Raw genomic sequence first — 13,585 nt, 5'->3', positions numbered from 1 at the left:
GGTAAGCAATATTTTTTAAAATTCTTTTTCACTATAAATAAGTAGGAATATTTAAAGTGTGTTCCAAATAATAAAGCATTAACCCTTGCATAATAATTGATAGATGCGCAAACCGCGCCTTGCTAAAGAGAGAGAAAAAAAACATTTGCATATATAGCTATGTTGTTTCAATATAACCACAAACATCGTTACTATTTATATCAAAAGTAAAATAATAAATTCTATGAAATCAATAGATCGTGATTCATTTCAACAAATATTAAGTAAGTTCTACAATACTTTAACGCAGAAAGAAAACAAAACAAAAATCATTTGAATTCATATTTAGAACACGCTTTTCTCACCCATTTGGAACAAATGTCATCCACGTAAACTTTTTCGGTAATCGCCAAGTTGCCAGTTCGCAGTATTCAAATAATTTCAACTCAATTTATCGCATTACTTTTAAAAAATTCTTTGATGTTGGCAGTAATCGAATGAATCGTGAATATTCAATTACACAAAACTCGACTTTTCAATTTGGAATCCCTTTTATTCGATAGGTTATGAGCGCGAAACAATTTCTGTTCAATTTATATTCAGCCTATTCTTATTATTTTTTTCATGTGAATAAGATTACTTTAGCAATTAATATGCAGGTATATTAAACGATACACGGTTTATAATATTTCCTGACAATCTCGTAAATGAAATATCCTATAAAATACTCATAAATGGAACACCAGGAAACATCCGTAGGTCGAGTAAGTGAAATCGTATTACTTAGCTGCCAACCGGACACGAGTAATCGTTTCCCCTGCACATTTATTTACCATTTAATTTGCGCCCTATCAATTTCTCACACACTGCCGCAGGTCCGTTCATAGCTCAAGGGCGAATAGGGATGAAGGCGACGATACGATTACAATACGATGTCATTAAAGTCAGTCGATGGACCCTTTTATTTATCCACGATTTACTAGAAATAAAACCAATAAATGCACATTTCATGTGAAAGGATTAGTTTTGTTTTTATGAAATTGTTATAGTGTTGTTACTACAAATATTTATGACTATATTTTTCTAACAAATATCAAACTACATAAAAAAAACGAAAATATGTTTTTTGACAAACCTACTTGGTCACTTGTTACGATGTAACTATATTTAATCAATTACGCTTACTTAAACGAAATAAATCTGATACATTACCTCTTTCCTACTAATATGAACGAACCTATACATAGAGTAGTGTAATCGCGATATTTTTGCTCGGGTCGACGATTAGCTCCCAATCCTCTTGATTTATTCCGTTCCGGCACGACGCCATTTTTGGTCACGTGCGCGCCTTAAACAAGGCGGGAAAATGTAACCGCCATTAATACAGGATGTTATATTACTCATCTAAACTAAGAAAAAGATATTGGACAGAATATTTAAAATAATAAATTATATTTGAGCTTATTTATTTAAAACAATTTATATCTAAACGTAACATCAAGAGATAAAACTCTTAATTGCTAATGCATTTCAATATAGGTACAGATATTTTCTACTTTCTTGAGACTTCTTATATATAAAAGACTATAAGAATTGCAAAATAGATACCTCTATTCTACTGAGAAGCAACGTAAGAGCCTAATCCCCACTCCGATTCCGAGCTACCAGCGACATCTTAGTGGTAAGTTGTGGTTCGTATGCATTGCTATCACACGAGGTGGAATCCATTGTAGTGCGCCTATGTTGTAGGAAATAGAGTTTTGTATGTTATGTACGAAGGGACATAATTGTTTGATGAAGTACACGTTTTTTGCAGTATAATTCAATAAACAACTGATAGTAAAGAAACGACGATTATGATTTTATTTATAAGTTGATTAATAGTTTTAATGCAACTTTCAGTGCAGTTCTATCTATGTAATTGTTTTTTTATAGACCAGATAACTGCTTTAGATCAAAATTAATAAAACCATTAATAAGAAAGAGAGAGAAACATAACAGATAAGACGTCTCTTGACAATGCCTTAAAACCATACATTTCAAACATCCTTACAATAAAAATTAATTTCACTAACATTTTTTTAACAATAGCAACCCACTCCCACCAAAGAGTAATAGAATATGGCCAAGTAATTGGAGCACTCAATTTGCACGCCACTTTGTGGCCGACACGCGTTGCGCGCGTGCCAGCCACGCACCGCTCAATTGTCTATGCTATCTGCTCTATAATCGAATATTTTGTCTATGCACAAAGCCAACAATGGCGTTTGTACAAAACATTCATAGTGGTTGATGAATTATTGAGGTTGATGTATCTTGGTAATAGTTATGCTTTAAACAACAAAGGTAATAAAAGAATTTACTAACTGTAATGAAGCAGAGGTAAGCGATAACAATAACAAATATATTTACTTAAGATCATAATTTTTTAGTATAAAATACTTGTTAGGATTTATAAAAATCAGGGACATTGTATTTTTAGTTTTTTTTTGTTTTTGCATATGTCAGTCAGTAATATTGTCGGAGAGTAAATAAATGCACTCTTCCCTCTTTAATGGCTTTATGTTATGGCCTACAACGCTCGCAATTCCCCTGGAAACGTACATGCGATTTACACATGGTAGAGATCATTCACATTCAGGTCTCAAACCGGCCGGCATAATAATGTTGATTATTCATCTCTCGTCAGTTGACATTCTATCTTGAACCCACTTTACTTACCATCAGGTGCAGTGGAGTTACACTAACTACCATGCCCGTAAAAAATTGTAGCTCACGTATGTTAAGTATTTGCCCGCCTTATACTACAAAAAAGATATTTTCTAAATTATTAAACTAAGAAAAATGTTTTACACTTTCGACTAAGTTAAAACATCTGAGGCTTATAAAAGGCAAAAAAAAATAAACACAAAAAACATAACTACTATTGATCGTAATTATCTTTTTAAATTAAGAACAAAATAGGAATCCCGCCAAATCTACGTTCTTTCAAACACAATGTCAAAGGAAACGCAAACAAAAATCCTTAATTTCGCATAAAACTCATTCTCGTGATATATCTTAACGCATCTAAACGCAAATCTCCGTGGACATAAATCCAGCGGTAAAAAACATTTGATACAATAAATGTAGCTAAAATCTTTCGATACATAAGTATGTAGGTAAAAAAAACTCGGGCTGGCTTATATACGCTTCATTGCCGCTTGTAATTTTCGCCCGCAAGTATTGAAATCCATTTAGGGATACTCACTGTGGTGCGAAAAACCTTGCAATTTTTTGTACTTTTGAATTCGTTACATGTGAACGTTTCTTTATTGCATATCTGAGAAGTTCTCTATAAGAATTTTGAAGGCATTTGAAGTCTACCAATCCACACTGGGCCAGCGTGGTAGACTAAGGCCTAATGCGTCTCAGTTGTAAAGGAGGCCCGTGACCAGCAGTGGGACAATATATAAGTGGGTTGATAATAATGATATATAAACTTTTGTTAATAGAAGTTTTACGTAGAAACATCTAGAGTATCTACAGCGTAGGCAGAGGTGTAACGAATTAATTATAATAAGTACAATTCATTCATTTAATTTTTCAATGATGCCTAATCGTCCGAGCCATAATTTCCTATAAACAGTAATAACAGCCAGTAGCTTAACACATTTCTTTATTTGACACCTCGCTATAAAGCAATAAACCATAATGCTCAATTAATACATTGGCTACAGTTTCCTTTAAACCGGAGCAGAACAGTGTTAGAAGATTATTTTTTGGCGTTTGAAATTAGTAAAGCCTATATAATATACATACTTGTATAACAACGACTTACCCACTCATAGTACTTAATTGTTAAAAATTTCAAATTTAGAATAAAATATAAACGTTTTTCATAAAAATAACCTACGGAACCTATTTATACTGCCATTTAAAGTAAATCTCGATATCTTGCTTACTTTTTAAGATTTTTTTATATCTATCCAGGTGCGGGCCGGTTTTTAATTGGGAAGTATTGGCCAACGATCTGCGGATTTATGAAAAAAACTCAATAAATTGTACTGTGAGTACTTGTTGAGCAGTGGGTGGTATCTAAGATGAATTACTTTTAAATAGCGAAATAATATATAGCGATCGATGCAATATGGCGGCTAGTGTTTTAATGATCTGAAATGAGGTTTTAGTTGCGTTGTTATAATAAACTTTATCAATCCTTCGAATTTAGAATTTGGGATTTGTTTGAGATTATTTATTTACTTTTTAATGTCACCATGTAAATGAAATTTAAAATTGTAAAACGTAAACTCATCAAGGCCCATGATATTTCCTTTTACAAATTCTTTACTATTTTTATTGCTCGTTATTTTATTTAAAACAGTCATAAACTAATAACTGACATAAAGGAAGTTGTTAAAAATCATGACATATCGGAAATTCTAGAATTGAAATATAGTCAATAATGTTTGTCATAAATTACAAAAAAATGTAGAGACATCCTGTCCATCCGAAATTCGACAATCAAAAACCGGAAATTTTTCCATTCAAAACATTAAAATGGTATTACACCCGATTAATATCCAAAAAAATACTAATTCAATTATGAAAAAATACAAATCTAACCTTCCGACCGGCCAGGAAACGTCTATACTACAAAAAGAAAAAAAACTCGACCCATAACGCCCATAATTCACAATTAAAATCCCAGCTACTGGTCATGCCCGAAAGTGTACATAAATTTCTACCTTAAAAAGGTCTGGCTGAAAAGAGCAGGATACTGACACAAAAGGCGGGACGCGGGAGAAAAAAAACCGTTGTTTATGGTCACTTTGCCGCCAACGCTTGGTGTTTAAATTTGGAATTTTAACTTTTTTAATGTTGGTATTATTGTATTTTTAAGTTTAATCTCCGAGGTATTCTACGTTGTATGTGAAGGCAATATAAGCGCTTAGGTAAGTAATAGGTACTTAAAACTATTATGTAGATATGCCGGTCTAATAAGCATATCGAGTGTATCAGAACTGTATATCGGTGCATATTACTAACATTTAGTGTATCGTAAGAATCGATCTTATGCCTGGAAAAAGACAGTGTGGAAGAGAAAAGCTTTGACGTACAATTATGGATTATCGTAATACGGAGGGCAAGTAACATCACAAGTTTGTATTTTTCCTCAAACGATAGGGCAGAGAAACCACAAGAGCGTTCCTAGTCCGCTGAGTATAGCGAGTTTTTAAGATTGATCGAATTCGTCAATTAAAAAAGCAGTGCAAATTACAATCACCCGCAACCCTAAAATTGAGTTCACAGATACGTACGACACACTGACGCCTTTATCGAAGGGGTAGGCAGAGACGTACTAGTTACGACTTTTCGCTATGTGTATTTCATTCTATTATGTAATCTATCGCCATATCGGGCACAAATTACAGACTCCGGGCTGATAGTAAACAGAAAAACCCTATATAATTTTGCCTCAACCCGGGATTCGAATCCGAGATCTCAGGGTAGTAGTCCTACCCAGCATAAACACGAATATACCACCAGGTAATCTTTTTTACAATCGCAAATAGTATCCTAACTCCTTAATACGAAATGGCGCCCATAAATCTACACTGTAATCAACACGAAAAGGTCGTAAATGTCTGCATTCGTTATTCGACATCCATTTAAATATTCAGAGTAGACAAGTATACAGTAAAATAATTACTTCCAAAATTAGGTACGTCTAATCACAATGTAACATCAAAAAGAATTTTATTTGGACGGAAAATTTTAATTTGTACAATTATACAGTAAGTATTGAAATTAAACTAATTTTCCGGATTCTATCGCGGTTTTTTGGATATTTTTTTTCTCCCGACGTTTCGAAGACTTTGCAGCCTTCATGGTCACGTAAACATAAGAAATCATTATACAGTAAGTTTATAAAATTTGCAAAAATGTAAATAATTATGCGCATAGTTTGCGATTGTTAGAACCTAATTCGTAAATTTCAGCAAATAGACAATTAGCTTATTATCAACAATTTAAGCTAGTACGTAAATATTAATAGCATTAATAAATTTTAAAATATACTCAATTAAGATTATTTCCAAAGCGCAGATAATTTTAATTACAAAATACATTTAATTTCATTAAACCGCTTTATTTTTCAAATTACTTATGACTGGTATAAAGGAAGTAAAAATTGCGTACAATATTACATCAGTCACTGATACAAGTTCGAAGCGAAAACATATTTGTTTTCCTTACACAATTACAAAGTCCAACATTACACCTGTGTACACAGACAATAGAAAAAAATATCACAAAACTGCATTCACGTAAAACGGAACTGGATTTCACGCACAAAGGGCCATAGACAAGATTCTCACGGTCCACCCATTGATGGACAGAATTTATTGCCGTAGGTGTGAATGAGATTTCAATGAGAAATTAAAAAGTTATTGTCAGTGAATGAATGAGGCGCATTTGAAAGGATTTTTTGGCAAACGATTGATTGATTTTGCTGACGTGACGTATTTAGACTCTATTTTTGTAACTGAATGACGTGACTAACAAGTTGCTTGGTCTACAAAGCAGTAGCGACCTTAAACAACGCGAGAATCTTCGGCAGATCTTTGCGAGGCCTTTTTTCTTTATGACCCTTGTCAGTGGTGGACTCAGTCGACCCAAGACCCAGGCGAGAACAAAGCCAAGGTACCCTATTAAAACAATGTGATTAATTTTGTAAACAGGATGGTAACCTACTAAAAAAAAGGTTCTAAATTCGAAGCTCAAGGCCCTGGGTAGTTGTCCGGTAGACCCTCTCCCCTCCCCTAAAATTAATTTGAGAACCTCTGTCAATTATCTTCTGTACCTTTCTTTTATTTAAATAAAGATATTTTCTTTTTCATCGCTTTCATATAACATTGTTTATCCATAATTTGATATAATTATTGACTTATTCATACTAAGAGCCATAAATATAATTAATGAAGTTGGGCGGAACATAGATATCTTTAATTGTACACTGGCGGAATTGATAAGGGTAACTATAGAGTTCTAACCAATAATGTATCGACCATATGAAATAACTATGCATAACTATCTGTATCTGAATTGGCTATATGACAATGTAAATATAATCGCATTAAGTGTAACTCCTGTAAGATTATATTTAATAAATAAATATTATCCGCCGATATTTAATTAACAACCTAAATCTTATATTCATAACTCAATACCTAAAAAGTACTTAAAATTCCTTTAGCCAAAAGCTTTATAATCAACTTCAGTGTCACTATCATAAAACTAACATGCGTGACAACCTAACCACCCGAAAGCAACAATGACTGATAGAAAATTAATAAACCGTACTCCATTCTGTACCATATCCCACATCGCCCGCTGTGTTTAAAAAAATAATTGATTAAAAAAAAACATCGACGACGAATCTGTATGACAAAGATTCTCTTGCCCATTCCATGAAGGAATAAAGAGAAAAAGTATAATAAAAAGTAAAAAAGGAGTATAATAATCCACATCCCATGAGGATTACGCGACAAACGCATTTTGATGCTGGCCACACCGGAGAAGGTTCCAAATTCGAATTTGAAAAAACGGCTTCTATAAAATATTTAATAATCGATCTATTGTCAGGGTTCCGTTTACAATGTTCTTTTAAACATAATCAATGAATGCGAATAAATATTAGTAAGTGTTTCTAAGTTTATCTTTTAATTAAAATAGTGATTATCAATGAGTTTGTCTTTCAAAATATAATTATTCAATGGATTATATCGTTTATCGTACTTATTTGGTTATAGGAAGAAGAGTTTCAAATAAATGTTACTAAAACTATGACGCAGTTTAGTCAATACTAAATACCTACTAGTCAGCAAAAATTATCCACAATAAAATTGATTCACAGAAACAGTCACCGTAAGTCCCTCCGAATCCTACACGACTCGCACTTTGCACAATTTTCAAATTTGGAATCCGTTTTGACAATAGTTCGCGCGTGATTCGTTTGATTGTGTCAGTGCGGTGTGACGTGCAGGTGCTACCTGTCGTGTCGTCTTGTGAATTACTTGAGGGCGATACGCATGATTTAGCAAAACGTGCTTATGAATATTAAAGATATCTATTATTGATATACAAGTGAATATGATCATTATGCTGTCAAAATAGACTACTATCGAGAAAAAATATTTAGCTTTTCACCCACAATTAAATATACATTCGCAACATAGACCATACGAAATTTAAAAACAAAGCTGCCAGTTCGCTTTGGCTCTTTGTACGATATGACATCCTATTCAAACCGCATCATGCTGTAAACCAAATTATTGTATGACAACCACCTAAGAAATGACAAAAAAAATCTATCAGTAATATCTATCCTGCAATTTCAAGTCCTTCTTTGTTGACTTGATACCCTGGTAGAGTCGTCTCATTTACGATGAGAACCAAATTAGGTACAACTCAAATTTAACACCTAAGTATTGCTTTTTCTATAACTGACAAATAAAAATAGCAAAGACATAGGCTTTCTGTATGTCTTGGTACCCAAGTTAAGATGAGTCATCCTTTCTGTAGACCAAAGGATCTATCACTCAACTCTACCATCTAGACGTAAAGTTAAATAAAAAGTCTCGAACATTCGAAAAACATAATAACAATTTTCACACACGAGTTTGAGTTTTGCTTAGAACAGGAAGAACACAATTTTTACAAAGTTTATCTTTCAGTTACAATTCCACTGCAGTTTTCTCTATGAATAATTTGTTACATAAAATTGTTACTATTATAATTAATTAAACGGGTTTTAGTTTAATTTAAGAGTCGTTTGAAAATCCTTTCCAAGTTTCTTCATATACTTTCTTTCTAATAGATAAAAGCTTTTGCAATAGCAATCAATGTTGACCTTTACAAGAACAAGATGTATCTAATAAATAAATCGTTTATTTTCTGTAAGTACCATTATTTTTTGTTCTATTGCGCTATGTGTGGATCGATCATTGATTGGAAGATATTGACTTTAATTCCCTGACCAGTCAACATAATAAGTGATTTTTTAAATATAACAGTAGAGATAATTTCGGGACTGGTTATCGTCAGAAAAAATACTCGTTGCATTGCAATTTCTTCTTTTTTGCAAGAATCATGGAGAAGATGGTTATAAAATAGCATTTAAACCTGATAAGATATTATCGTAAACCAAGTATAGACCTTTTTATAGAATAATATGTTCGAAAAACAAAAAACTTTAGTAAAATTTAAAGTAACTGGCAGTCAGAACATTGGCATTCGACGAATATCGAAAAAACTCAATTCGAAAATAAGAAATAACCGTCATACGAAACTTTAATATTAGCTTTTATAATAATCTCCCAAGTTTCCGATTACAATTTTAAAAGTAAAACGAGAGCAGTCGCAGGTTGTACAATAAAGGCGCGCGTTTAAAAGGATTATTGGCGGCCATGACACCGGAGCGCATCGGGCCAGAGACAATAAAAAAATGATTGTTTATGGATTAGCTGCCAGTGTCAAAGTGTTAAATATCGAACACGGTCTAATTTGACAAGCGGGTCCAGACGAAATAGTTGTTTTGGTGTGGAGGTGTTGCAAAGTATTGATTGTGTACGGATATTTTGGGATTTTAAAACCTAACATCGTACTTAGCTTAATATACCATAAAATATGCAATAAATGATTCAGGAGTCATATACTCAACGGAGTCACTAAAGGATTCTTACTGTAATATCTGTAATTCTGACGCAGGTAGCGAACATAAATTAGCTGAATTCACACCTGTGGATATAACTATTTTTACAAAAACAAACCAGTTATTTTTGAGTAGAGTTGCGCTCAATTTAAATATACACTCTAGAATTATTTATTCCACTTTAGAATTCCTTCTTGCTTCGTAATGAGCTTAACTCCATTAACACCTAGTGCAATGAAGTCACTTTGCCGTAGTACATAACGATAGAAAATAAAACTGAGATCACATTTTCAACAATAATTCTATTAGGATATGATACAGGCAGTAGAGCATCACCGTGACGCAATATAAGAAGACCAATGCCCAGCAGTGGAATCTATGCAGATAAATGGATTTCACACCCACCACTGCAATAGCCGATAATAAGATGCAGGCAGTGCATCATCACCGTGGCGCAATATGAGAAGACCAATGCCCAGCAGTGGACGAATATAGGCAGATAGATGGATTTAACACCGACCACTGCAACTCCTTTAGGCCAGAATCGGCGTGGTACGCATTTCATGACACCGAGCGGGGAAGCCCGGCAAGTCTCTAGGACTAATTGCTCTTTACCCGCAATGAAATTAATCAAATAGCGAGGAGTTTTCAATAAATGAATAGATTATAATATTGTACTAGTATTGTAGAGGCTAGGATGCATGCAAGAAGATAAACTCGAGAAACCTTCGAGACAAATATATGTTGTTCTTATTGTAAATCTAGAGGATACGTGTTAGTTTCCCACTAATATTTTCGTAATCAGTAATCAATCTTCGTGAAATTTGCGTGGAATGGTATTTAGCATTCCAATTTCTGTTGTCTTAAACGCGACGCGTTGCGTTACGTGCTTGTCACACACTGTTAAAGTAACGCGCGGTAAAGAGAATAAGGCCTCAGCTAAGTCAGACTAGCAAATTCTTCCAGCAAATATTGCGCAAGAACTGCCAGATGTGTTTACACACACGGAACTATTCTAAAAATGTTATAATCATACGACTAGTCAGAAGTTTGAAAGCTTAAAATTTGAAGAAGTGTGTTTGCTGCGTCAGTCTACTGGATACTGTAAAAATCGAAATATAACTCCTGCAAGTTTTCTTGCTTATCTAACCTTCACTTATCAGATGGTTGATAGCCCCGCATAGTTTACCTTACGCATACATTTTATAAACGCAAGTTCTCTAAATTTTCCTCCAAATCCTGGCAACACCGATTACTAAAAAAAACAACCGCGACGAGCGTGTCACATTTCTGTCCGTGTGACGTTGGGATATGAAATTATGTCGTCTGCAGCGACAGGCTTAGCGTTTGATTGTGTTTTTCAACAAATTTACCGAGTCAATCGGTCCGCGGACCGGTTGGTGGATTAGTTTCATCTGTTACCAAAACTGCAACACACCCACGCTGCCTATTTATATACATCCTATATTATGTACTTATAGTATATTAGGAAGAGCTCTTCGTCTCCACATAATATATAAAAACTCTCATCATTTTATAGATACCAAATAACTTTTTTATCTAGGTTAAATATATATTTTCATCACTGATTTGTCTTTACATAATCCGCATACGTCGACAACCTGGCTGTAATGTATTTAAGGCGATATTATCGTTAAGTATACGGGCATTGTCTCTTGAACTGTTTTTCATTAAACCGTAATGGATCTACAAGATTAGACTGTAGAATGGCATAAGCTACTTTTGAAATATATAGGAATCATGTTCTTTCTTTCCTCGGATGTCAAATGTTAATTATAATAGCGGAAAATGCACGGACCCTGAACAATTTTAACTCTAAGTCAATATATTCGCACAACTGAAACCGTGAGCAAATTATACTTAGTACATAATATTAATGTAATAACTTTAGGATACATACGAACTGATGTAAAATAGTCGTAAAATCAGCGAACTAAAACTTTACGACTGCAGACGTATTGTAGCCAAACCTCTTAGAAGGCCAAGACTATAAACGACTACCGAAAACATCCAAAAAGGTAAGATTTGTCATGGTTTTTAAACTCCACAACCTATTATATGTAATTAGTTCGCTTAAGCATCGTAGTGGAGATTGTACTTAATATATTAAAATTAGTGAAGTAATTGTTCTTACCGGACTCTCGTACGCTATGAATAGTTTAATGACAAATATTTTTCTTGAACAGTAAAGTCTCGAAAATATTCTTAAATGCTAGCAAACAAAAATCACCTGTCCAAACTAGAACGTTCCCATATCCCACGCTACCAGTGACATGTTCCCAAAAATATTCAATTTATCAGCACATCGAAATCCCCCAGGGGCGATGAATGCCAAAACGCCAAGTCACGCACAAAAACTCCAATGTTACGATACAACAGCCACCAAATTCCACCATACTGATCAAGATACAGGCTACCATGTCCATGGACAATGACATTATTTTAGAAAAACATGTATGCCTCTATGCAGTTCGATATTTGAAAATATAAAAAATAAAACGTCAACCATAGACTCGGCGGCGGCGTTCGAATTTCGAAATGAAATTGGGGCAATGTTTAGGGCTGTCCGTGTTTGCACATATTATGTTTTGTTTTATAAATAATTATTTATTAAATACTTTCACAAGCTGCATCAACTGCGAGATAATTAACATTACGTAAGCATAGCCAGTATCTATAGGTACCAAAACATTTAAAGCGGTGCCAGGCTGACCGCAGAACCTAGCACTTGCCAAACAAATACCATTTAATAAACTCAGGTAGATATAAACTTCTCTGAAAATTATGACATTACTTATATATCTTGTCGATGCGAATAAAAAAACTAATTCTACTCTATCATACATGCTACTAAATCACCATCATTATCATCATGCACATAAAATTGACTGCGAAACACAGGTCTCTTTTATAGATTTCCAAACAGTCCTGTCAAAAGCGGCCTGCGTGTTCCTGGGACCTTTGTTAAGTCCCATGTCCTTGCAAGTCGATGTCCAACGCTGCTTGCCGGTACGTGGTCTCAACTCGAGAAAATTGTATACCAGTATAATTTGATACTATACTAAACATGTGCTCAAAATAATTACTTTTACTGCCAGCCCTGACCATAGAGGATGACGTATCATAAAAAGCGCGCGTAAAATATTTTGATGTTTGACTAGTGTCACAGAGGATTTGATCGATATCTATTTATTGAAATCGTGCGGTGGTACGCGGTTTGGTAGTGTGACCGATCCATTGATACGCACTATTATGACATGATCTTCAATGTACCTATCCTTTGGCCTTCTAGTAGCAGCGTGTTTGAGTGTAAATGGAAAGTCCTCGGTCAAATCCCAGGACGGAGAGCAATGTATGTAAATTATCTAACACAAATTGCCCTAGATCTCTCAGTGGAAAAAGTCGTCAGTAGCTAATTGTAACAACTAACGAGGGTTGTAAACGTGATGTAAGGGTAGAGTATTATGCTGTAACTCATAAGGTTTTTAATTCAATATCCACGTCGGGTAACTTAACTTTTTAATTTGGCTTGATAAAGGTCGCAGGAACAAGGATACAGGCCGCTTTCGACAGTTCTGTCTGGAAATGATTAAGGGAGGCCTATGTTCAGCAGTGGACTTTATGTGGCTGATGATGATAATATTACGCTACAATGTTCTATATTCAATTGAATCATGCTGTGCTTGATTTACAAAACAGATGTTAATTGATCGCGATTGAATATTATACTTGAAACGATAAAATCCTTATCCTCTATCATTCCATCAGACGGAAGGCCAGCAAAGTGTAAACCAGCTATACCTCTGCCTAACTCTCTATATTCAAAAGCGTGAACTCATATGTTACTGTTGTGGTAGGACATTGTAGCCAGTGTAACAACTGGACATAAGA

The sequence above is a fragment of the Manduca sexta genome, chromosome 2, assembly GCF_014839805.1.
Source record: "Manduca sexta isolate Smith_Timp_Sample1 chromosome 2, JHU_Msex_v1.0, whole genome shotgun sequence".
NCBI lineage: Eukaryota > Metazoa > Arthropoda > Insecta > Lepidoptera > Sphingidae > Manduca > Manduca sexta.
The sequence above is the reverse complement of the archived record's forward strand: the minus strand, read 5'-3'. Positions refer to the sequence as shown.